This window comes from Sander lucioperca, chromosome 10, assembly GCF_008315115.2.
Source record: "Sander lucioperca isolate FBNREF2018 chromosome 10, SLUC_FBN_1.2, whole genome shotgun sequence".
NCBI classification, from domain to species: Eukaryota; Metazoa; Chordata; class Actinopteri; order Perciformes; family Percidae; genus Sander; species Sander lucioperca.
Window position 1 is genome coordinate 1,744,071 of NC_050182.1, and position 24,452 is coordinate 1,768,522.

Sequence of the window (24,452 nt, forward strand, 5' to 3'; positions counted from 1 at the left end):
GCTACTTTTCAGGTTTATTGTTTTCTTAAATTATTTAAATGTGTTGACAAAGGACATTTTGTGATGACCTGATTATATCTGCCTTATAATATGTCAGCAAGCAATGCATCATCAAGGCTGTGTTGTAGATGTTGCTGAAAGCCTTTTAGCCTTGCACAGTTAACCATATGCAGTGCACCCATCCATATGATGCACATTGTACAAATAATTTGGGTGATATGAATGTAAGATGATTGCAGAAGTGACACTGATCTGTGTTTTTGTTTATTATTTTAAAGAAATGGCAGAGCAGATTCCGAAAACAAATCCAGTGTGGCAGGGTTTACATTTTTATGATGTAAATTGAGGGAGCAAAAGTAGTATTGGCTCCAAATATCGGCTCAAGAGAATCGGCAGCCCATAGTCATCGGCTAAGGCTGATGAAAACAAATCGGCATTGGCACTGAAAAATCCATATCGGTTGATCCATAACTCTAATACACACTACTAAACGCTCAATATACACTATTGACGCTAAATATACACTATTGACGCTAAATATACACTATTGAAATGGTCTAACACACATTACTTAAATGCTGTGAACAAGTGATAGAAAACTCTGCTCATTTCTCTGTGACGGAGCAGTTTTAGTGAGGAAAGTAGAAAGGACAGAGACTGACTGACTCTAAACATGAACACTGTACTTTGTGGTGTTTCAGGAGGAAAAGGGCCTCAGTTATACTCTCATATCAGTTTCACATTTTCTCCGTCAACTTTGTATGAAACCCTGGAATGAAGACAGGAAGAAAATACTTTGTTCATGTTAGTTTATTCATCATGTAAAGCTTCAGTTTGTTCACACATCCCATCAGTAAAGTCTGTTCAAAGACTCTTGTTCAATGATTTCATCAACACGTTCACTTCATCCACACAGAACCAGAATCTCAGCTATGTAAAAGAGAAGAATGACTTATTGATTATGATTATGATAACAACATTTGGTCCGCCAAACAAATAAATGTAAATCTAGATTTCTTTACAAATGTCCACAAAGAGAACAAAGTGTGTAGGATAAAGGAGGTCTGGTGCTTTCTCTCTTCAGAGCCATGCAGTGGAAGAGAAACTAAATACACTTTTAGTTTGATTTGATTTCTGTGTCAAGCCAAACATTTGGCCCGTCCCACATGGGATTACAAGACACCGCTATTTAACAGACATCTTCCTGTCCCGCAGATACATAACGTGGAGAAATACATGAATAACAAACAACAACTAATATCTACACATCATCTCGGTAAAGATCTTTTTTTAACATATCCTGTTTCAACAATTAAAAGGTAAAATAACAGATCTCAACTGAGTTTGATTTTCTCAACAAACAAAAAGCATCTCATCACTTCTAAAACGTCAATACAAGCAAAAAAAACCCCGTCAAACTAATTTACAAAAATTTTTAGAAAAGCAAATAAATGTCGAAAAAGTGACAAAAAATGTTGATAGAAACAAAAACAAAAAAAAAATGCAACAAAATGTCCGAAAAAATAGAATGTCACAACAATCAGCTCTCAGCAACAAACATGGAGACTAAATAAGTCGAAGAGTTAAAACACAGAATTTAACCCTTAAATGACTTCTGTCTATTTCAGTTTACACAACTCAGCAGAGGCTCCAGGCCAACAATAAAACCGTAGTCCAGCATAGAGGGGCTGAGTGAATGTGGTCTGGACTCTGTGGAGGAGAGTCATGGTTCCAGAGACGCTGTAGAAGGACAGAATACCTGCACTGTGATCCAGGTACACTCCTACTCTGGAGGACTCAGGACCTGAGACGGGAGTTTGGACTTTGTTGGACCAAAATGTATAACTGTTGTTCTCACAATATAACGCCCAAGATTTATCATTGAATCCAAATCCACATTCTTCCGACCCCCCTGCTCTGCTGATATTCTTGTATGCGACTGCTACAGAAACTCCTCCTCTCCTCTCCACCTCCCAGTAACAACGTCCAGTCAGACTCTTTCTACTCAGGACCTGATACCACCAGCCAGTGAATCTGTTTGGGTAACTAGAATAAGACTGTTGTTCTCTCATAAATGTTGCTTTCCTGTTCCCCTTAGATAATAACAGCCATGTGTTTGCTGTGTTTGGATCCAGTGTGATTTCACGTGAATATTTTAAGAATCCAGCTCTGGTCTTGGGCTCTGGTTGTGGCAGTAAAACGTCCACTTCAGTCCCTGTCAGTGAGACATTTGTCCTCTTCTCTCTAAGAACGTCCAGTAGTTTATCTCTGACTTCTGACATGGCCGCTGTCACGTCCTCAAAGCAGCTCAGAGGACGGATATGGATGCTGGATGTTGATTGGCTGAGTGGTGACAGTGAGGGGTAGTTGTGTAGAAACTGGGTGTGATCCTCTGTGTGTGAGAGCTTCTTCAGCTCAGCGTCTTTCCTCTTCAGCTCAGTGATCTCCTGCTCCAGCTTCTCCTGAAGCTCTTTGACTCGACTCACTTCACTTTTCTGTTGGGATCTGACCTGCTGCTTCACATCAGAGCTTCTTTTCTCCAGGAGACGGATCAGCTCAGTGAAGATCTTCTCGCTGTCCTCCACTGCTTTATCAGCAGAGAGATTGATGGCCTCTGCCTGCTGTTGAAGCAGCTTCACATCTTTCTCTCTGTCCTGGATTCTCTGCTGGATGTTTTGTCGACTCCCCTCGAGCTTTTTCTGCCTCTCAGTCCTTTCTGCTGCAGCTGAGACTGTTTTGTGGCCTTTATGTTCCTCCATTAAGCAGAGAGAACAGATAAGCTGCTGATCAGTACGGCAGAAAATCTTCATCACCTCATCATGACGAGAGCAGACGTTCTCCTGGAGCTTCTTGGACGGCTCCACCAGCTTGTGTTTCTTGAATGTCTCTGATTCAAAATGAAGCTGAAGGTGTTGCTCACAGAAAGAAGCCAGACATTGCAGACAGGACTTGTGTGCTTTGAGTTTTCTCCCAGTGCAGAAATCACAGGCCACATCTTCAGCTCCAGCATAGCAGTGATCAGCAGGAGCAGCTTGGAGTCCAGTCTTCTTCAGCTCCTCCACTAAATCTGCTAACATGGTGCTTTTCAGCAGGACAGGCCTCGGTGTGAACGTCTTCCTGCACTGAGGACAGCTGTAGCTGTACTTACAATCCTCTCCATCCCAGTGGCTTTTAATACAGTTCATGCAGTAGCTGTGTCCACAGGGAGTAGTCACCGGATCCTTCAGTAGATCCAGACAGATGGAACAAGAGAAGGCTTCCCGGTCCAGCTGAACTCCTTTCTGCGCCATTTCACCTCTCAGTAATGACTGACTGACTGTGACTTACAGTATGTGTGACTGTCTTATCAAGGGATCCAGGTTCAAGGTTCAGCTTTTTTGTCATTATACAATACAGGGAGGGGTTATCAAGCTTTGAGTCATGCCAGGATGAGGAGTGGCACCTTGAGTTTGGACTTTGTTTCCTCATTTTAAATGACACCTCAGTTAAAACATTCTCTACATCAGAAAACATATTTCTAGTTGTAAAATACTTCTTGGCTCCTCAGGTTTTGTTGATGTCTCCATACATCTCTGACTCTTCCTCAAAGTCTCTTAAAGTTTCCTTTTACTTTTACTTTAAAATCAACTGAAAGTTGCCAGGTTTCGAGACACTACCGCAATCTATGCTAGACGAATGTTTCACTATACCCCCATATGAAGATAAATTTATTTCTAATATATATAACAAACTACAAACAATGTCTTCCCCCTCGTCCAATAAATATAAAGATAATTGGGAGAAGGACATGGGTATCCATATTCCTGATGACATCTGGGAAGACCCTCTGAGATTCATACACTCCTGCTCCAGTAATACGAGTCATTGTCTTATACAGTTCAAAATCATACATAGGCTTCATTTTTCAAAACTAAAGATCCACAGCATTTTCCCGAACGCTTCATCAAGCTGTGATAAATGTCAGTCCCTCAATGCAACACTTTTTCATGCCTTTTTTTCTTGCCCTAAAGTCGCCAACTATTGGTCTGATGTATTTGATGTACTGTCAAGAACTCTTCAGACTATATTGTCACCGGAACCATTGTTGATTATCCTTGGCACATCACAGTTATTTAAGAAATTGACTTCAGCCCAGCAGCGGTTCATCTCCTACTCTCTTATTACTGCAAAAAAGTTACTTCTAAAGTCATGGAAAGGGCCGACGATACCCACTGACAAAATGTGGCTCCGGGATATGTCCAATACTTTACATTTGGAAAAAATTAGATATTTGTTAAAGGATAATCTCTCAGGTTTTTATAATATTTGGCAACCCTTCATAGACTTCTTACAATCAGTATCTGTATAAATACTTACCTTCTTTCATTCTATTTGTATAAACTCTTATTTTACTTCTTGCTACAAAATTGGTGTTCTACTCCCGCAATGTTTGTTTTTGTTTCTTTTTCTCTGTTTTGTTTCGGTTTATATGTACATTTATACAAAAATACTTGAGCCTCTCTTATATTGTTGATTGAAAATTGTATAATATATATATATGCTCAATAAAAAAAACTCAACATAAAATCAACTGAAAGTTATCAAACTAAATATTGTCATAAAACCCTTAAATTGCTGTATAATAATCTCACAATAATAGAATGTGTGTAAAATGTGTCAGAGATAAGTACTCTGAGCACAGGTGCATAACAAGATGCCATTTTATCCCCTTTGTTATTTTCTCTGTAAACCACTGAGTTTGAAATCGAACAACAGGGCTGGACTGGGACAAAAAATCGGCCCTGGCATTTTTGGCCCAGGCGGCCCACACCCACCGTGATTGGTCAGACACATTCCCTGCAGACAGTCCTCTTAAAATATGCATGCATTCTATGATATGAGTTGTCTAGTGTTCTGAGTTCATGTGATAGTTTTGGATCCTTCAAGAGGGGTCTCAAGACTTATCTGTTGATCTTACACTTAAATAATTAATTCATTCTTAGAGTTATGATTTGTATATTTATGGTATTTGTTTATTTATTTTTTTGTTATTATTCAGTGTGCCGATGGGCTACAATAGCAGCAATCGGCGCAATGACTATTATCCCCCATAACTATTATTATTCCGCCTCTTTTTTGTCCCACTTCTAGTCACGGAGCGTTACCAACACATGCACACAAAATACATCAAAACGTGTGTAATGATCGGGAATGGTGTGCTATGACTTTTCTAAGAGATTTGCCACACGGTTTTCACGAAATCAGCAAAAAACGGCCACAAAATTTCCCATAGACTTTAATGGGAAATCTTCAGGAAATCGCTTAACATTGCTCAAAACAACCCCTCTTTGGGGACATACTGTATCGCCATACTTTAATGTAGAAAAATAATTAAAAGTTTAAACCGAAGACAAGACTTTGGCGTTTATTGGGCTGAATGGGCATTATGATATCAAGCACGGTTTCTACCAAATCACAGTTTATGTATCGTCCAGTTTTCTGACCCTTTCGGATTTTCCTATGTGTGTGCATGGGGCCGGAATGTTGAGAGCTAGAGGGGAAGACAGAGAGGGGAGCTGCCGTACGATTCACGAAATTTTTCCAAACAAATTGCTCTCCCCTACAGTTTTCACTCTTCATACATCATTGTTGGTCAATATGTAGGAAATCTTGTGCCGATTGCAGACATGTAACTATGGAATCCACCGGACTTAAACTTTTGGCTCTGTTCATACCAACTGCCGATAGAAACAATGAAAAAAAATATCACTGTTTACTGTTTGTTACCTGCTCTGTGTGACATATATTTGACACCACAAACATAAAAACCACATCAATACGTTCGCCAGACTTTTATCTCTGTTGTGATTATTATATTTTTGCCGTTTGGACCCACATTTTTGAATTACAGAAGAAACTTGAGAGGTATAATTATCATTAAACGGACATGTTTGAACCATTAAAGATAAGTCTTCCCCTCCCTCCTCTACTCCCTCACTGTGGAAATCACCATAGCAACAAGTTCTGATACACACCTTCTATCATGGAGACTCTTTACTGTAGGCCGTGTTGTCCTCTCTTTACAGGACATGTCAAACAGCAGATTTACTGTTAGCCAGTGTTATTCAGATGTGCACCAAGTAGTAGGCACACTGTCAAAATTTCTTCCGGAATTTTCTAGTTGTTATTATTACTATTTTGCTTAATATTGGCTTAGCAACTTTTAAAAACTGTACTGTTAATTTTAACTATTGTAAGATTCATATTTTGTCGCTTTGTCTGCTAAATACAATAACCATAACCCTTCCTAAAAGCTACAATAAAGCTGAGAATAGGTGTCTCAAGGTCGGCAGTGGGGAAGAGGGTTCCTGGATTTGATTGGGTCAGGCCAGTGCCAATAAAGACAATTAACCAATGGGCCACTGTCAGTTCTTTATGGGCCGGCGCGGGCCAAAAAAAAAAAGGCCTTTAAATTATATTGGTGATTCGGCCCAAAAGTGCGTCGGCCCACCGACTAGATGGCGAGTCCAGCCCTGTCCAACGCTGACACTTTAACTTCCTACAGTATGCTGAGGATGTGGTGCTGGTTGTCCTTCTTTGTTAGGGGGACTCTGCAAAAGGTCAAACATATTTTAATCATTGCTCTGCAGCAGTGGTGTAAGGAAAGTGAAAAGTGAAACCAAAGAACTTAGTTTCAAATATATCTTTATACAAAGAATCAGGTAAACAACAATAGCACAAAACATCATGTGTAATTCTCATAAAGATATGAATAAAAAAACACAGGAGACAATACAAACAATAAAATAGCATATTCATTACATAAAAAAATAAAGAGGTACATGTAAACATATGAAATCTCAATTTGTCAGAGGTTTAATACTTGTTTTGTTGTTTAACGCTACATTGTGTAAGAATTTCTCCCATCTAGTGGTGAAATTGTATATGATAACCAACTAAGTATTACTTTCTAGCCCTCTCTGCCATTTCGAGCACGTTCTAACTCCTACGGTGGCCGAACCCGAAATTAGCTCTTAGTTTCTCCATCGTTTACACGCAGTTGTTCTAGCCACTCCAATATTAACTTTGGTCTTGTTGCTTTGCCTGTCGCGTTGTCGTTTTAATTCTCTTTTTCAATTCAATTCAATTTTATTTATAGTATCAAATCATAACAAAAGTTATCTCAAGACACTTTACAGATAGAGTAGGTCTAGACCACACTCTATAATTTACAAAGACCCAACAATTCTAGTAATTCCCCCAAGAGCAAGCATTTAGTGCGACAGTGGCAAGGAAAAACTCCCTTTTAGGAAGAAACCTCGGACAGACCCAGGCTCCTGGTAGGGGGTGTCTGATGGTGCTGGTGATGAACAGTGGCAATAATAGTCACAATAAAGATAATGGAACAGCGACTAGAAATAGTAGTTCTTGGCATAGCAGGGCACTGCAGGGCATTACAGGATGTAGCATGGCACAGCAGAGCATAGCAGGACATAGCAGGATGCAGCAGGACGTGGCAGGACACTGCAGGGCACCACAGAGAATAGCAGGGAGTGCAGCAGGACCACAGCGACAGCTGCAACCATGATTTTGGTGCCACCCTCATCCAAGGAACCATGCTGGGTGAAAAAAAAACATAAGGACTCCAGGGAATAAGCTCTCCAGAGTTAGGTTAGTAACAAACATTTCTGGGGCATGGATGCACAAAAATGGAAAGAGAGAGGAGAGAGAAGCTCAGTGTGTCTAAGGAAGTCCCCCGGCAGTCTAAAACTATAACAGCATAATTGAGAGAGACAGGGTAAGGAGAGGAGCCTGGTCAGGCAAGAACTCTCCCCAACTGGATAGGGCTATACTGGTCTGCCTCCCTCTATTTTTGTTATATTATTGATCATATGGTAAATTATTCTGACAACTATGAAGAGAGCAGGTGGGCCGAGTTAGGCTGACATGGCAACTCCTCACTCCCTAACTATATGCTTTATCTTAGAGGACAGTTTTAAGTTTACTCTTAAATGTGGTGACGGTGTCTGCCCCCCGAACCCTGGTGAGTAATCACCTCCTGGCATTCGTCACGGTGACACTGAGTCTAAAAGTGCGAAAGGCGGACGTATGTCCCTCTTTGGCTAATGTATTTTAAAGATGGAGGCGCAACATGCCGGCCGTCATTCAAGCGACTTGCTCGCATGTATTCCGAATGATTCTGAATGTCAGATTCTACGCTTACGAGAATACTTTGATTAGATGGTGGAAGTAATTACACATGAATGAGCACATATTTGTGAAAATTTTTTTTTTTTGCTAAGAATCAACTCAAAAAATTACACAATGTAGGTTTAACAATCTAAGTGACTAGAGAGATTTTAGTTCTATGAGAAAAGGTACAACATTAGGGAAATTAATTAGAAAATGTCTGCTTGTGAATATATCATTTGGCAAATAGAAAGATGAAATGAATTCCACCCCACGTCACATGATGACCTTTCACATTATCACATGACAGACACTATCACAACACTAGGCAAGCCTTCATGAGACGCTTCACACTACCTTTACCTAAAACTAATGCCATAAAGAAAACTGTAATGTATAGGGCGATGTCAAACTGGAACATATTACCACTGCATTCAACACAGATTACAAGTGAGATCAGTTTTAAAGGTGCCCTGCCACACGTATTTCATTACTTTGTGTGTCTGAAGATCTACCATGGACTCTAACATTTTTGTGGAAAAAATGCCTTGGTTACCTTGTTTCAAGCCATTCTAGCGTGGTATAGAAAGCCTGCAGGAAGACTCAGCTCGATTTCTGGCAGTTCTTCTCATTAATATTCAACGAGCGAAGCTGCTTTGTTAACTCTGATTGGCTAACAGCTAGCCAATGAGAGCCTGGCTATCAGCATCCTTTACCCAGCGCAACTGGCCGAGCTCATGAATAGTAATGAGCTCAGGCAACACCACGTCAGACTGACCAGCTTTTGTAATTGGCCTGATTTCTCAACTTATATCTTTTCAGTGGCTAGAGCTGACATAGCAGGTAGCAGTTCATTTTCACATTCACGACATAACACAAACACATATGGACCTAACATATTTAAAAAAAATACCAGTAAAAACGGTTTTGTGTGGCAGGGCACCTTTAATAAGAAGTGTGTGCAAAGTACTGACAGAGTACTTAATGTCCCAGGGGGCTCACTCTAAATCTATTTCTCCCAAGGAGATTTTTATCCCATTTACCGGAGCTATTTTCACTACATTTCAGATAATAGAATTACTACACATCTGTACATCATTTGGCAAAAACATGATAGTTGCCATGGAAATATCTAATTGTTCTTCAATTGTCTTTAGCATTCTGAAACCAGAACACTAATTATTTTAACATACATCTTAAACGCCCTTAAATACACTATTGAAATGCTCTAACACACACTACATAAAGGTCCCATGTAGGGCTGGTTGATATGGAGAAAATCAAATATCACGATATTTTTGACCAACTACCTCGATATCGATACCACAATGATATTGTAGTGTTGACTATTGGTGCTTTCACAAAATATTTACACAATGACATTTTAGATAAATAATCATCAGTAATGTGGATATAATGACTAAGTGGGTAAAGGCAAATAAAGAACAGTTACAACAGTCTGGTAAGTTCAGAAAATGACATCACTTTACTGTAATGCAGCCTTTAAAACCAGGAAAAGACTACACTTACCATATTACAATATTACGATATCCAACATCTAAGACGATGTCTAGTCTCATATCACGATATCGATATAATATTGATATATTGCCCAGCTCTAGTCCCATGGCATGAAAATTTCACTTGATGAGGTTTTTTAACATTAATATGAGTTCCCCCAGCCTGCCTATGGTCCCCCAGTGGCTAGAAATGGTGATAGGTGTAAACCGAGCCCTGGGTATCCTGCTCTGACTTTGAGAAAATGAAAAGCTCAGATGGGCCGATCTGGAAGGTTACCTCCCCTTTCTCTGCTTTGCCCGCCCAGAGAATTTGGCCCACCTATGAGAGAGAGACATCGTGGCTTTCAAATGAGCAAAGTGGTAGTTGGTCAAGGCCAGACCCTCACTCTCCACCTTGCCCCCCCCCCACTCTCCTCCTCAATAGCTACAGACACAGAAATGGCACATCCTAAGGAAAGCTCATTGTGGGACTGGCTCTAGTGGCTGTAATTCTGAACCAAGGCTGAATTTCGGGAAAGAGACTTCAGATACAGTATTAGGGGACCACTAAGGTCTATATAAAAGAGACTTCAGATACAGTATTAGGGGACCACTAAGGTCTATATAAAAGAGACTTCAGATACAGTATTAGGGGACCACTAAGGTCTATATAAAAGAGACTTCAGATACAGTATTAGGGGACCACTAAGGTCTATATAAAGAGACTTCAGATACAGTATTAGGGGACCACTAAGGCCTATATAAAGAGACTTCAGATACAGTATTAGGGGACCACTAAGGTCTATATAAAGAGATTTCAGATACAGTATTAGGGGACCACTAAGGCCTATATAAAGAGACTTCAGATACAGTATTAGTGGACCACTAAGGCCTATATAAAAGCATCCAAAGAGCACCATGCCATGGGACCTTTAAACGCTCTAATATACACTACTGAAACGCTGTGAACAAGTGATAGAAAAGTCTGCTCATTTCTCTGTGACGGAGCAGTTTTAGTGAGGAAAGTTGAAAGGTCAGAGACTGACTGACTCTAAACATGAACACTGTACTTTGTACAAAAAACATCTCATCACTTCTAAAACGTCAATACAAGCAAAACAAACGTCAAACAAATTTACAAAAACGTTTAAAGAAGCAAATAAATGTCGAAAAAAGTGACAAAAATTGTTGATAGAAACAAAAAAAATAAGATAAAGTAACAAAAACGTGTAAACACATGAAAAACGTCAAAAACACATTGAAAAGTGGCCGGGTTGCTCAATGGGTAGAACAGGTGCACATGTACTAAGAGGTTTATGAATTGACGCAGAGGTCCAGGGTTCAAGTCCGACCTGTGATGATTTCCTGCATGTCTTCCTCCTCTCTCTCTCTCCCCCCCCCCTTTCTCACCTAGCTGTCCTGTCAATTAAAGGCTGAAAAGCCAAAAAAAAATCTTATCTCTTAAAAAAAAAAAAGCAAACATTGAAAAAAAAAAACCATCAGCTCCCAGCAACAAACAGAATGTAACCATTAAATGACTTCTGTCTATTTCAGTTTACACAACTCAGCAGAGGCTCCATTAGTCGAGAAAAGGCCCCAAAAGTCATCATAACCATAAACCCTTAGTCCAGCATAGAGGGGCTGAGTGAATGTGGTCTGGACTCTGTGGAGGAGAGTCATGGTTTCAGAGACGCTGTAGAAGGACAGAATACCTGCACTGTGATCCAGGTACACTCCTACTCTGGAGGACACAGGACCTGAGACGGGAGTTTGGACTTTGTTGGATCCAAATGTATAACTGTTGTTGTAACAAAATAACGCCCAAGATTTGTCATTGAATCCAAATCCACATTCATGGGACCTCCCTGCTCTGCTGATATTCTTGTATGCGACTGCTACATTAACTTCTCTTCTCCTCTCCACCTCCCAGTAACAACGTCCAGTCAGACTCTCTCTACTCAGGACCTGCTACCAGCCAGTGAATCTGTCTGGGTGACTAGAATAAGACTGTGTTTGTCTCATTACTGTTGCTTTCCTGTTCCCCTCAGATAATAACAGATGTGTGTGTGCTGTGTTTGGATCCAGTGTGATTTCACATGAATATTTTAGGAAGTCAGCTCTGGTCTTGGGCTCTGGTTGTGGCAGTGAATCTTCCACTTCAGTGCCTGTCAGTGAGACGTTTGTCCACTTCTCTCTCAGAACGTCGTGTAGTTTATCTCGGACTTTTGACGCAGCCTTTGTCACGTCCTCAAAGCAGCTCAGAGGACGGATATGGATGCTGGATGTTGATTGGCTGAGTGGTGGCAGTGAGGGGTAGTTGTGTAGAAACTGGTTGTGATCCTCTGTGTGTGAGAGCTTCTTCAGCTCAGCGTCTTTCCTCTTCAGCTCAGTGATCTCCTGCTCCAGCTCCTCCTGAAGCTCTTTGACTCGACTCACTTCACTTTTCTGCTGAGATCTGACCTGCTGCTTCACATCAGAGCTTCTTTTCTCCAGGAGACGGATCAGCTCAGTGAAGATCTTCTCGTTGTCCTCCACTGCTTTATCAGCAGAGACATTGATGGCCTCCGACTGCTGTTGAAGCAGCATCACATCTTTCTCTCTGTCCTGGATTCTCTGCTGGATGTTTTGTCGACTCCCGTCAAGCTTTTTCTGCCTCTCAGTCCTTTCTGCTGCAGCTGAGACTGTGTCGTGGCCTTTATGTTCATCCACAGAGCAGAGATAACAGATAAGCTGCTGATCAGTACGGCAGAACATCTTCATCACCTCATCATGACGAGAGCAGACGTTCTCCTGGAGCTTCTTGGACAGCTCCACCAGCTTGTGTTTCTTGTATGTCTCTGATTCATAATGAGGCTGAAGGTGTTGCTCACAGTAAGAAGCCAGACATTGCAGACAGGACTTGTGTGCTTTGAGTTTTCTCCCGGTGCAGACATCACAGGCCACATCTTCAGCTCCAGCATAGCAGTGATCAGCAGGAGCAGCTTGGAGTCCAGTCTTCTTCAGCTCCTCCACTAAATCTGCTAACATGGTGTTTTTCAGCAGGACAGGCCTCGGTGTGAACGTCTTCCTGCACTGAGGGCAGCTGTGGGTTTTCTTCTCATCCCCTTTATCCTAGAAGCTTTTAATACAGTTCATGCAGTAGCTGTGTCCACAGGGAGGAGTCACCGGATCCTTCAGTAGATCCAGACAGATGGAACAAGAGAAGGTTTCTGCGCCATTTCACCTCTCGTTCACTGACAATGACTGTCTGAGTCTCACTTCCTGAGAACTGAGACTAGTTTGAGCTCTGATCTAAACACCACAACACATTGGTTACACCCATCTGTAAACTGTAGCTCTGAAGGGGAGGGAACTATGGAAATATATGCACAGAGTGGAGCTGGCTGTGTTTGAGAGTAGGAGGAGGAGGGAGGGATTATCAAGTTCTGCTTCATTCCTGGAAGAGGAGCGCTTTGAGAGAGGTAATGGCTGTGTTGCTATGCCCATACTACCATTAGTATGACAGGAAAAGATTTAGTTTGTCCCAATACATAGTATGTCAAAAGCACAATGCCAAATATATGTCCTAATGCTTCCGGTCGGATTTTGCAGCATGCAAGCCAGCGTGCTTTTCTGACCCACAATCCTCTGTGCAGCATATCTGAGCAAGAGGCTCAAAGTTCAAGCTGCGATGTTATCACAGTTTTATGTCCCGACTGTCTGTAGACTGTACTGCAGGCAACAGTACGTACTTTGTGAGAGCAGCTGCAGTTTGTACTAAATCAAAAAGAAAAAGTACGTAATAAGGAACGCAGCAACACTTGTTTACAACAGAGCTCATTTCTCATTTAAAAACTCTGCTGACTTCAGCTTTTAGGAGGTAAACTCTTCTTAGAATCAGAGGGTTTGGAGACGGCTCCCCAGGTTACTAAATGGCTGAGTTGTCCTGTAATTCAGTTGATCAAACTTCATAGCTTTACAACTCTTGACAGAGTAAACTATAAAGCAGGGGTCACCAACACGGTGCCCGCGGGCAGCAGGTAGCCCCCATGGACCACATGAGTAGCCCTCAGGCCTGTTCTAAAAATGAAAATTGAATATTGAAATTATCGATTTCCCACCTTGTTAAGTCATTGTTGATGAGAAATCATTAACATGATCAGTGTCTTCACATAGATGACTATCATTAATCATTAATAATCATATATAACTAAAGGCAAACTGAGCAAATTTGTTATTTCAGAAGATCAAACTCATCGTTATTTCACACGTCATCATTGTATCATTAAACACAATTTCAGAAGGTACCATGATCATATGTAGGCCGCGTGAAATGGGAAAACCCAAATAAGCTACTAAAAGATTTTCAGAGGGGGGCCTCTCATATACACTATTAACAGGGGTGATTAGGATCAGACCTTTAGGGGGGGCTCAGCCCCTAATGAGAATGTGACAGTGCCTCCCCCCTGCTAAATCAGTAATTTCATTAGCCGATAATCTCTGAGCTACTGAACAACAACGTCAGCTAACGTTTTTTGACACTATGATGGAACTTACCCTGACACTTTATAAGTCACAGTAATAACGACCAATTTGACTCAGCAATTTTAGTTTCTTACGTTTCGATTTGGGTTCTAATCTGCACCATGAAATGACCAACTTCTTCTCTGGGGACTACCAACGTTAAACTTCACAACCGTCTCCTGCTCTCCCTCTGACAGATCAGATAGAGACTCAGCCAAAGGCGGGAGCCTGGACAACCTCCTCTGATTGGCCAACACTACATTTCTGTTAATCATTTCCTTGACTAGGTTACAGGTGCGTAGGGAACATACTACTACTACTGCTGTACACAGGGAACATAATACTACTGCTGTACACAGGGAACATACTACTACTGCTGTACACAGGGAATATACTACTACTACTGCTGTACACAGGTAAGATACTACTACTACTACTAGTAGTCAAGATGGCCGAGGTAGTGTTGTTGTGAGCACTTGCTGAAGACTCAGTATGCATCATAAATTAGTTATTCTTGGCCTTCAAGACCCAATCATCTGTTTTTTGATCCTATTCATTTCATACTGTTACTTTTTAGCTCCTTAATGGAGTAATTTGTTATATCAAAGTCTCGTTTTTTTCTAATTTTTGTTTGGCGCCCTGATCCCTTTGTCCCTTGCCATGGAACAACCACCTGTCTCCAACAACAGTATCTGGGACGCAGTACAACAACTAAAGTCGGATACGGTGCTACATTTCGACTCAAAAATGAACAAGATTCAAACGAGCTTTAATGCAATACATTGTTCTCTTTCAACACTTGGAGAGCAAGTTTTGGAGCTTGAACACAGAGTCGGCTCAAACGAGGATAATATATCAGATCTGGGAAATCGCATAAAATCACTGGAGAAGGATAACTCCTACCTGAAAGACAAAGTGGAGGAAGCAGAGAACCGAAGTCGGGCCTCTAACCTGCGCTTCTTGCATGTCCCCGAACAAGCCGAAGGCCATGACATGGTGGGCTTCATCAATCAGCTAATAACGCTGCTCCTTGGGAAAGAAAAGTTCCCAACTCCGCTAATCATTGAGTGGGCACACCATTCTCTCACAGTGCGCCGACTTGAGTCAAGAGCCTCTCCAAGGTCAATTCTGGTAAAATTCCTTAATTTTCAGGATAAACTGAAGATCCTTCGACTCGCACGGGAGAAAAGGAGCTCATGTTCAAGGGTGATTGAGTCCATATCTATCCGGATTTCAGTGCTGGGCTACTCCAGAAACGCTGGCTGTTTGATCCAATTAAAAAAGCTCAGAGATATGGATATAAAATATTCCTTGCTATATCCTGCCACGCTAAGAGTGATTACTGATGGCAAACCAGCACTGTTTCGCTGCCCTGATGAGGCGGAGGAATTCCTCCGGAATATCCATATGAAGTCTCCATAACTCCTTGGGTGATATATTGTCTCTTATTCTTTTCCGAAGATCTTTTTCATTTGTTCTGTCATAGACTATTATGACGGCACAGCATGCATTTGAATTACTGGGACTTATAAACGATTTCTGAAAAGAATATGCGGCTTGTTGTTAAATTCAGCTCATGCTGTGTGCATTTTTTTTTTTGCTGTAAATTAAATTGTGACGTAAAACGTCAGGACGTACTCTGTCGTACAGTCACACTGTGAATTTCGTGACAGTTGATAATTTCAAATGGTTAATTCGGTAGTATAATAGGAATTTAGGCCTAATTTAATTTAATGAGAAGTGACTGACAGATTAGTATTTAAATTGTTCTATATCTGATATATGCACAATTATAGTAAAACGTTTCCACCTATAGGGTACTTTAACTTTGATACTACATTCACATTACCCCTTCTAAAATTGCAGACTGAGCGTTTTTGTTTTGTTTAGCTAGCTTGTGTAATGTTTTTTGCTTGTTTTTTGTGTATGAGTGCATGTGTGTCTGTGTGTGTGTCTGTATGGCTCCCTTGCAGACTGGACCTTGCCCTCTGCCCCTCTCTTTACTATATACTTATGACACGTCCTAACGATGCATTCTACTTGTTTTACTGCCATGTATGCGCAATGAGTACTGCTAAAGGTTTATATGTTATCCATCTGAATATTAGGAGTCTTCCATCTAAGATTGATCTTTTAAGAGCTTGGCTTGTTTATAACAAACCTAGTGTGATTACAATTCCAGAGACGTGGTTGAATAGCAATATTTCAGATAATGAGATGAAACTTGATAATTATGTCTTGTACAGAGCTGATAGAGGCTCCAGAGGAGGAGGAGTGGCTACATATGTTTCTTCAAATTTGACCTCTGAGCTTATTATCTCTAATGAAAACCCAAAGTATTTCGAATGTCTCTTAATTAAAATATTTTTTCATGAAAACAAACAATTGACTATAGGTAATATTTATAGACCTCCAAATGTTTCTTCAGAATCTACAAAATGTATTCTGTCTATCATTAACTCTTTAGGTCGCCAGAATGAGCTTTTAATACTGAGCGACTTTAATAGTAATTGGCTAGATCGTTCTTCCCTTAATGACAGGAACCTAGTTGGTAGTATTAATTTGACTCAACTTATAAATGAGCCTACTAGAGTTGATCGCAAGTCCATCTCTGCTAGACTGGATTCTTGTCACCCACCCTGACAGAATCCTAAAATCAGGGGTGTTACCTGTCCCATTTTATGGAAGTTAAATCTTGAATAAAACGCTCACTATTAAAATTTCTATATTGTCTTACCCTAATGCATCTTGGTGGAAGATGAGGTACCTTGATTTTCCAAACACAAAAAATAATGGAGTGGTCACTGAGACAATCTGGTTTCAGTTAATACCCACTGTTGAAGATGCTTGGAACTTTTTTATACTGAGCTAAATTATGTCATTAATAGACATGCTCCTTGGAAATCAATTAAGGAAAAGGGTAGACACTTACCATGGATTAATGGTGATCTTATTAGTCTTTTTAGACAGAGACATAAGGCCTGGGAAATATATCGCTTATCAAAGGACTCTGACGACTTCATTTCATATAAACTCTTACGGAATACATGTACAACCAAAACTAGAAATGCTAAATCTAAGTACTATAAAGACTGTTTAAATAATGGTTTTAATAAGCCCAAACAGTTTTGGAATAAAATTAACAGTTTAACTAACAAACCCACTAAAAACAAATTTTCTCATATTAGACTCAATAATGAAAATCTCACTGATTCTTCTACAATTGTCAATGCTTTTAGCCAGTACTTTTCTTCCATCAGCAGATCACAGCTCTCTGATTTTCCCTATCCTGAAATCTTTCCCACATAATCCTATATGTCATAGTTCCTTCTCCTTTAGCAGAATTCACCCGGCTGATGTCGAGCAGGTTATTTGTGGATTGAGTTCAGGTAGTGGTGCTGGCCCAGATGTTTTGGAGTTAAATTTATTAAAATTGCCTCTCATGTTCTTGCTTAGCCTATATCTGACTTGTTTAACCTTTCCTTATCCACATGCACAATTCCATCAATCTGGAAATGTGCCAAAGTTACCCCTTGGCATAAAGGTGGCAACTCTACTGACCTCAATAATTACAGACCCATTTGCATCATTAATAGTATAGCAAAGGTGTTTGAAAAGCTAATTTTTAATCAAATATCCCAATATGTCAATGACTTTCATATCCTATCTCCACACCAATCTGGATTTAGACCTAATTTTTCTACAACCATTGCTCTTATTAATCTCACCAATGATATACTCTCTTCTTTAGATAATAACATGCCTACTTTCATTGATCTGACAAAGGCTTTCGACATGATTGATCACTATCTTCTCTTTGACAAACTTTTTGCTATTGACTTCTGTAGACATTCTTTACTATAGTTTAACTTATACCTTTACAATAGACGCCAGTATGTTTCTTATAATGGTTGTCAGTCTAAATGTATAACTATTGAAAAAGGTGTACCTCAAGGCTCATCTCTGAGGCCTTTGTTATTCTCTATTTTTATTAATGATCTTCCACAATCCTGCTCTACTTGTCATATTCATTTATATGCAGATGATACAGTGATCTACTCCTCCAAACCAGATATCTTACATATTTAGCATTCACTACAGGCTGACTTTGATGCTGTTCAAAAATGGTTTTCACATAACAAACTTTAACTTAATAAGAAGAAATCATACCATGTTATTTGGCACTAAATTTAATTCTCTTCACCCAGTTAATATCTGTTCAATTAACTTCTTGGATGGAACAACACTTGAGAAAGTGGAGGAATTTAAATATCTTGGTCTCTTGCTTGACTCTCAGCTTTCTTTTAAACCTCATATTGATTCAGTTGTTAAGAAAATAAACTGTAGTCTGAGAGCACTATATTGTTCTATCAACTGTTTTACACTACAGGTTAGGAAAAGCATTATCTCACAGCTGCTATTACCAATATTAGATTATGCAGATGTTATTTATCAGAATACCTCTGAAACAAATCTTATCCCTCTCAATGTAGCCTATAAAAGTCTCTGTCGATTTGTTGTGAGGTGTCCTTATAGAACCCATCATTGCCTGATGTATGAGTCGCTTCATTGGTTAACACCTAAATCTAGAAGTCATTCTCACTGGCTGCAGTATATCTTTAAATCAATTTTATTTAACTATCCTACTTATTTGAAACAACATTTAATCCCATATAGATCAACATATAGTCTGAGACATACTGAGTACCCCTTTTTCTTTGTTCCCAGAATCTCCAAAGAAATTGGACAACATGCCTTTAAATTTAAAGCACCATCTGACTGGAATACCTTGCCCACCTCACTTAGATCAATTACTTCCTTTGTTTTGTTTAAGGCATCTGTCTTCAATTATTTACAATTAAACTGCTCTTGTTTCTAATTTGACATATCACGATTTTTGTTGATTTATTTATTTATTTTATGAGTTGGCTCCTGTTTGTGCATCTACTAAAATAGCAGCATATTTGGGATGTATGCAAATTTACTGTGTTTTTACTTGTGTGTATATGGGGGAGGGGGTGATCAATTGCTGTTGGAGTAGTCAGGCTTGGCAGTGATGTATGTATGTGTGAATGTATTTTGTATTTTGTGTTTTGTATTTACTGTTTAATTGTTTTAAGGACCCCCTTGGGGAACATACTACTACTACTACTACTGGGTTACAGGTGCGTAGCATCGGCGACAGACACACAGGACCTTAAACCTGTTTCAAGCCCTTTGAACCTGTAATTGTTTGTCCTCTGTCACTAACAGACAAGTTCGCAAACTCACTTGAAACACCAAAATTGATTAGAAAGAAAAGTTTTATATTATAATTTTTAGGGGGGCTGGGATGAAATTTAGGGGGGCTTGAGCCCCCACCAAAAAAGGGTCTAAAATTGCCTATGACTATTAAATTATTTTAACACACACTACCTAAACGCTGTGAACAAGTGATAGAAAACTCTGCTCTTTTCTCTGTGACGGAGCAGTTTTAGTGAGGAAAGTTGAAAGGACAGAGACTGACTGACTCTAAACATGAACACTGTACGTTGTGGTGTTTCAGGAGGAAAAGGGCCTCAGTTATAATCTCATATCAGTTTCACATTTTCTCCGTCAACTTTGTATGAAACCCTGGAATGAAGACAGGAAGAAAATACTTTGTTGATGTTAGTTTATTCATCATGGAAAGCTTCAGTTTGTTCACACATCCCATCAGTAAAGTCTGTTCAAAGACTCTTGTTCAATGATTTCATGAACACACAGACTGACAGCGCATAGGCCGTTTTGTATCGCTTGCAGGATTTCACTATGGTTATAATCATAATAATAATATTAATATTAATAATAATAATAATTATTATTATTAAGCATTTGGCAACGGCCGGCCTAGTCCCGAGATGGGCCGACCGACCCAATCAGAAGTTACTCAAATTGGGACGTTCAGTCAAAATCAAGCACTTCACCTTCAAACGGGATCTCCGTTTGCAGGGTTCAGGCTGTACCGGACTTTCCCAGTGATCATGATGTTCTTGGGGACCGGCTGCAGCAGCGTGAAGCCGCTGCTGACGGGCGCAGAGCTCTGCCGGAGCTCTGACTGTCTGTCCGCGCGGCCGTCTGACGGCATCAGTATTAAATTGACAGTTTCATTACTCGACTCGTTGTCGCATTAAATAGTAGTCTAATTCAGTGTTTTGGTACATTTGGTTTTAACACCTGATACGAAGAGGAGTAGCCTACACATGACAACCCTGAACCGTTCTGCGCTGTCTTTCTGCTGTGCCCCATTCATGTAGTGTCACATTTTACACTTTGTAGGTTTAACTCTGCAATTAATCCGCGGTTCACATGTATGCATGAACTGTGGTGGTCCGTTACACTGTAGTCTCAAAATCCTCGCACCATCACTGATCATTTTTGATCAATAGAATGTAGAAAACACACTTCATAATGTTTTGTATCCATAACATGATTGTGTTATTCTACAATTTAGCAGTAAAAGCAGTAGCCTCTGAAAGTCAATCCTACATTTTTCAACTTGCTCTTTGGGGGAAAAAAGTTACCATAAAGCCCATAAAACAACTGGACTTTGTCTGTCCGGGCCATGTCCCTTACTGGACTATTGAAAATTATAATATTCCATTATATTTTGTATTTTAAAATGTTACCTGCCACCAGAATTTTATGATTTCCTTGCCATAAATATAGAAATTTTATCATAAATTGGTGCCCAAAATGTATCAGAATGCAGGAATTGAAGTCTTTTACCCTCAAAAATTTCCTGGGGGAGGACCCCCGGACCCCCTCAAAGGCCAATTCTGAGGAAGGGAAAACGCTGAAGTATAATCACAGACAGCCATAAAAATATTAAAATGGCAGAGTTAGAGAGTTAAAAACATAGACTGTATAATATGAATAATATATACAGTCTATGGTTAAAACAGATGAAAATATGGAGACCCAGACAGACAATAAGTACAGTGTCAACAGAGAGAAACTCGGACAATCGGACAGACAGACAGACAGACAGACAGACAGTGACAACAAAGAACAACATACTGTAGAGAATGACAGTAACAGAATACAAACGGCATCAACAGATTTGTTATAAACGTGTGCTCTTTAAAAAGTAGTAAGCATTGTTTGCCAGTTACTTACATTAAATGTTTAAAAATCTGTTACATTAGGTACTGCTTATATTATTTCACCATTTGTACACAAATGTAATTAGTGAATGCCGTGGGTGGGGCTGCATGGTAATGTGGGCTGGTGTGACTACGGTGCCAGGGCTGAATTTTTGTCCCAGTCCGCCCCTGTCCACACAGAACCAGAATCTCAGCTATGTAAAAGAAAAGAATGAGTTATTTATTATGATTATGATAACAACATTTGGTCTGCCAAACAAATAAATGTAAATCTAGATTTCTTTACAAATATCCACAAAGAGAACAAAGTGTGTAGGATAAAGGAGGTCTGGTGCTTTCTCTCTTCAGAGCCATGCAGTGGAAGAGAAACTAAATACACTTTTAGTTTGATTTGATTTCTGGGTCACACCTAACATTTGGCCCGTCCCACATGGGATTACAAGACACCGCTATTTAACAGACATCTTCTTGTCCCGCAGATACATAACATGGAGAAATACATGAATAACAAACAACAACTAATATTTACAGATCATCTCGGTAAAGATCTTTTTAACATATCGTCCTGTTTCAACAATCGAAGGTAAAATAACAGATCTCAACTGAACACATTGAGAGCTTCTGGGGCTCCCCAAAAATCTCATCACTTCTTTTTTTAAGATAATTTTTTGGACCTTTGTAGGCCTTTATTTGACAGGACAACTGAAGACATGAAAGGGGAGAGGGGGAATGACATGCAGCAAAGGGCCGCAGGTCGGAATCGAACCCCGGGCCACCTGCGTCGATGAGTTAACCTCCATATATGGGCGCACTGTTCTACCAACTGAGCTGTCCGGGGGCCCAAGACCTCATCACTTCTAAAACAAGCAAAACAAACGTCAAACCAATTTACTAAAACGTTTAGAAAAGCAAATACATGTCGAAGAAAGTGACAAAAAATTTTGATAGAAACAAAAATCTATCTATCGAAAAAATAGAATGTCACAACAATCAGCTCTCAGCAACAAACATGGAGACTAAATAAGTTGAAGAGTTAAAACACTTCTGTCTATTTCAGTTTACACAACTCAGCAGACTCTCCATAAAAATTAACCCAACGATCAAACCAAAGTCCAGCATAGAGCGGCTGAGTGAATGTGGTCTGGACTCTGTGGAGGAGAGTCATGGTTTCAGAGACGCTGTAGAAGGACAGAATACCTGCACTGTGATCCAGGTACACTCCTACTCTGGAGGACTCAGGACCTGAGACGGGAGTTTGGACTTTGTTGTAATACAATTTATATTTGTTGTTGTTACAATATAACGCCCAAGATTTGTCATTTTGTCCAAATTCACATTCATCTGACCTCCCTGCTCTGCTGATATTCTTGTATGCGACTGCTACATAAACTCCTCCTCTCCTCTCCACCTCCCAGTAACAACGTCCAGTCAGACTCTCTCTACTCAGGACCTGATACCAGTCAGTGAATCTGTCTGGGTGACTAGAATAAGACTGTGTTTGTCTCATTACTGTTGCTTTCCTGTTCCCCTCAGATAATAACAGCATGTGTGTTGCTGTGTTTGGATCCAGTGTGATTTCACGTGAATATTTTAGGAATCAGCTCTGGTCTTGGGCTCTGGTTGTGGCAGTGAATCATCCACTTCAGTGCCTGTCAGTGAGACGTTTGTCCACTTCTCTCTCAGAACGTCGTGTAGTTTATCTCGGACTTCTGACACGACCGCTGTCACGTCCTCAAAGCAGCTCAGAGGATGGATATGGATGCTGGATGTTGATTGGCTGAGTGGTGGCAGTGAGGGGTATTTGTGTAGAAACTGGTTGTGATCCTCTGTGTGTGAGAGCTTCTTCAGCTCAGCGTCTTTCCTCTTCAGCTCAGTGATCTCCTGCTCCAGCTCCTCCTGAAGCTCTTTGACTCGACTCACTTCACTTTTCTGCTGAGATCTGACCTGCTGCTTCACATCAGAGCTTCTTTTCTCCAGGAGACGGATCAGCTCAGTGAAGATCTTCTCGTTGTCCTCCACTGCTTTATCAGCAGAGACATTGATGGCCTCCGCCTGCTGTTGAAGCAGCATCACATCTTTCTCTCTGTCCTGGATTCTCTGCTGGATGTTTTGTCGACTCCCGTCAAGCTTTTTCTGCCTCTCAGTCCTTTCTGCTGCAGCTGAGACTGTGTCGTGGCCTTTATGTTCATCCACAGAGCAGAGATAACAGATAAGCTGCTGATCAGTACGGCAGAACATCTTCATCACCTCATCATGACGAGAGCAGACGTTCTCCTGGAGCTTCTTGGACGGCTCCACCAGCTTGTGTTTCTTGTATGGAGCTGATTCATAATGAAGCTGAAGGTGTTTCTCACAGAAAGAAGCCAGACATTGCAGACAGGACTTGTGTGCTTTGAGTTTTCTCCCGGTGCAGACATCACAGGCCACATCTTCAGCTCCAGCATAGCAGTGATCAGCAGGAGCAGCTTGGAGTCCAGTCTTCTTCAGCTCCTCCACTAAAACTGCTAACATGGTATTTTTCAGCAGGACAGGCCTCAGTGTGAACGTCTTCCTGCACTGAGGACAGCTGTAGATGTACTTACAATCCTCTCCATCCCAGTGGCTTTTAATACAGTTCATGCAGTAGTTGTGTCCACAGGGAGTAGACACAGGATCCTTCAGTAGATCCAGACAGATGGAACAAGAGAAGGTTTCCCGGTCCAGCTGAACACCTTTCTGTGCCATTTCACCTCTCGCTCAGTGACAACGACTGTCTGAGTCTCACTTCCTGAGAAGTGAAACTAGTCTGAGCTCTGATCTAAACATAGCAGTGATAGGCTGTTGTACTTCCCCAGCATGTTGGTTACACCCATCTGCAAACTGTAGCTCTGAAGGGGAGGGAACAAGGAAATATGTGCACAGAGTGGAGCTGGCTGTGTTTGAGAGCAGGTAGAGGAGGGAGGAGTTATCAAGTTCTGCTTCATTCCTGGAAGAGGAGCGCTTTGAGAGAGATACTGGCTGTGTTGCTATGCCCATACTACCATTAGTATGAGAGGGAAATATTTAGTTTGTCCCAATACATAGTATGTCAAAAGCACAATGCCAAATATATGTTCTAATGCTTCCGGTCGGATTTTGCAATATGCAAGCCAGCGTGCTTTTCTGACCCACAATCCTC

General features: G+C 40.6%; 1 protein-coding gene and 1 pseudogene across 2 annotated transcripts in view; both read right to left on the reverse strand.

The window, feature by feature from the left end:
- LOC116056214 (tripartite motif-containing protein 16-like) overlaps positions 1-24,064 on the reverse strand; it is a 30,145-nt gene extending 6,081 nt beyond the window's left edge. The window contains exon 1 of one of the 2 annotated variants that reach the window (XM_036005800.1): positions 24,046-24,064. The gene's annotated coding sequence lies outside the window, so the exon portion shown is untranslated. Of the gene's footprint in view, positions 1-12,912; positions 12,932-24,045 lie in introns of those variants that run through there. The other variant, XM_036005799.1, reaches the window with a different exon arrangement.
- Positions 1,352-24,106, reverse strand: LOC116056215 (annotated as a pseudogene).
- Between the last annotated feature and the right edge of the window lie 346 nt (positions 24,107-24,452).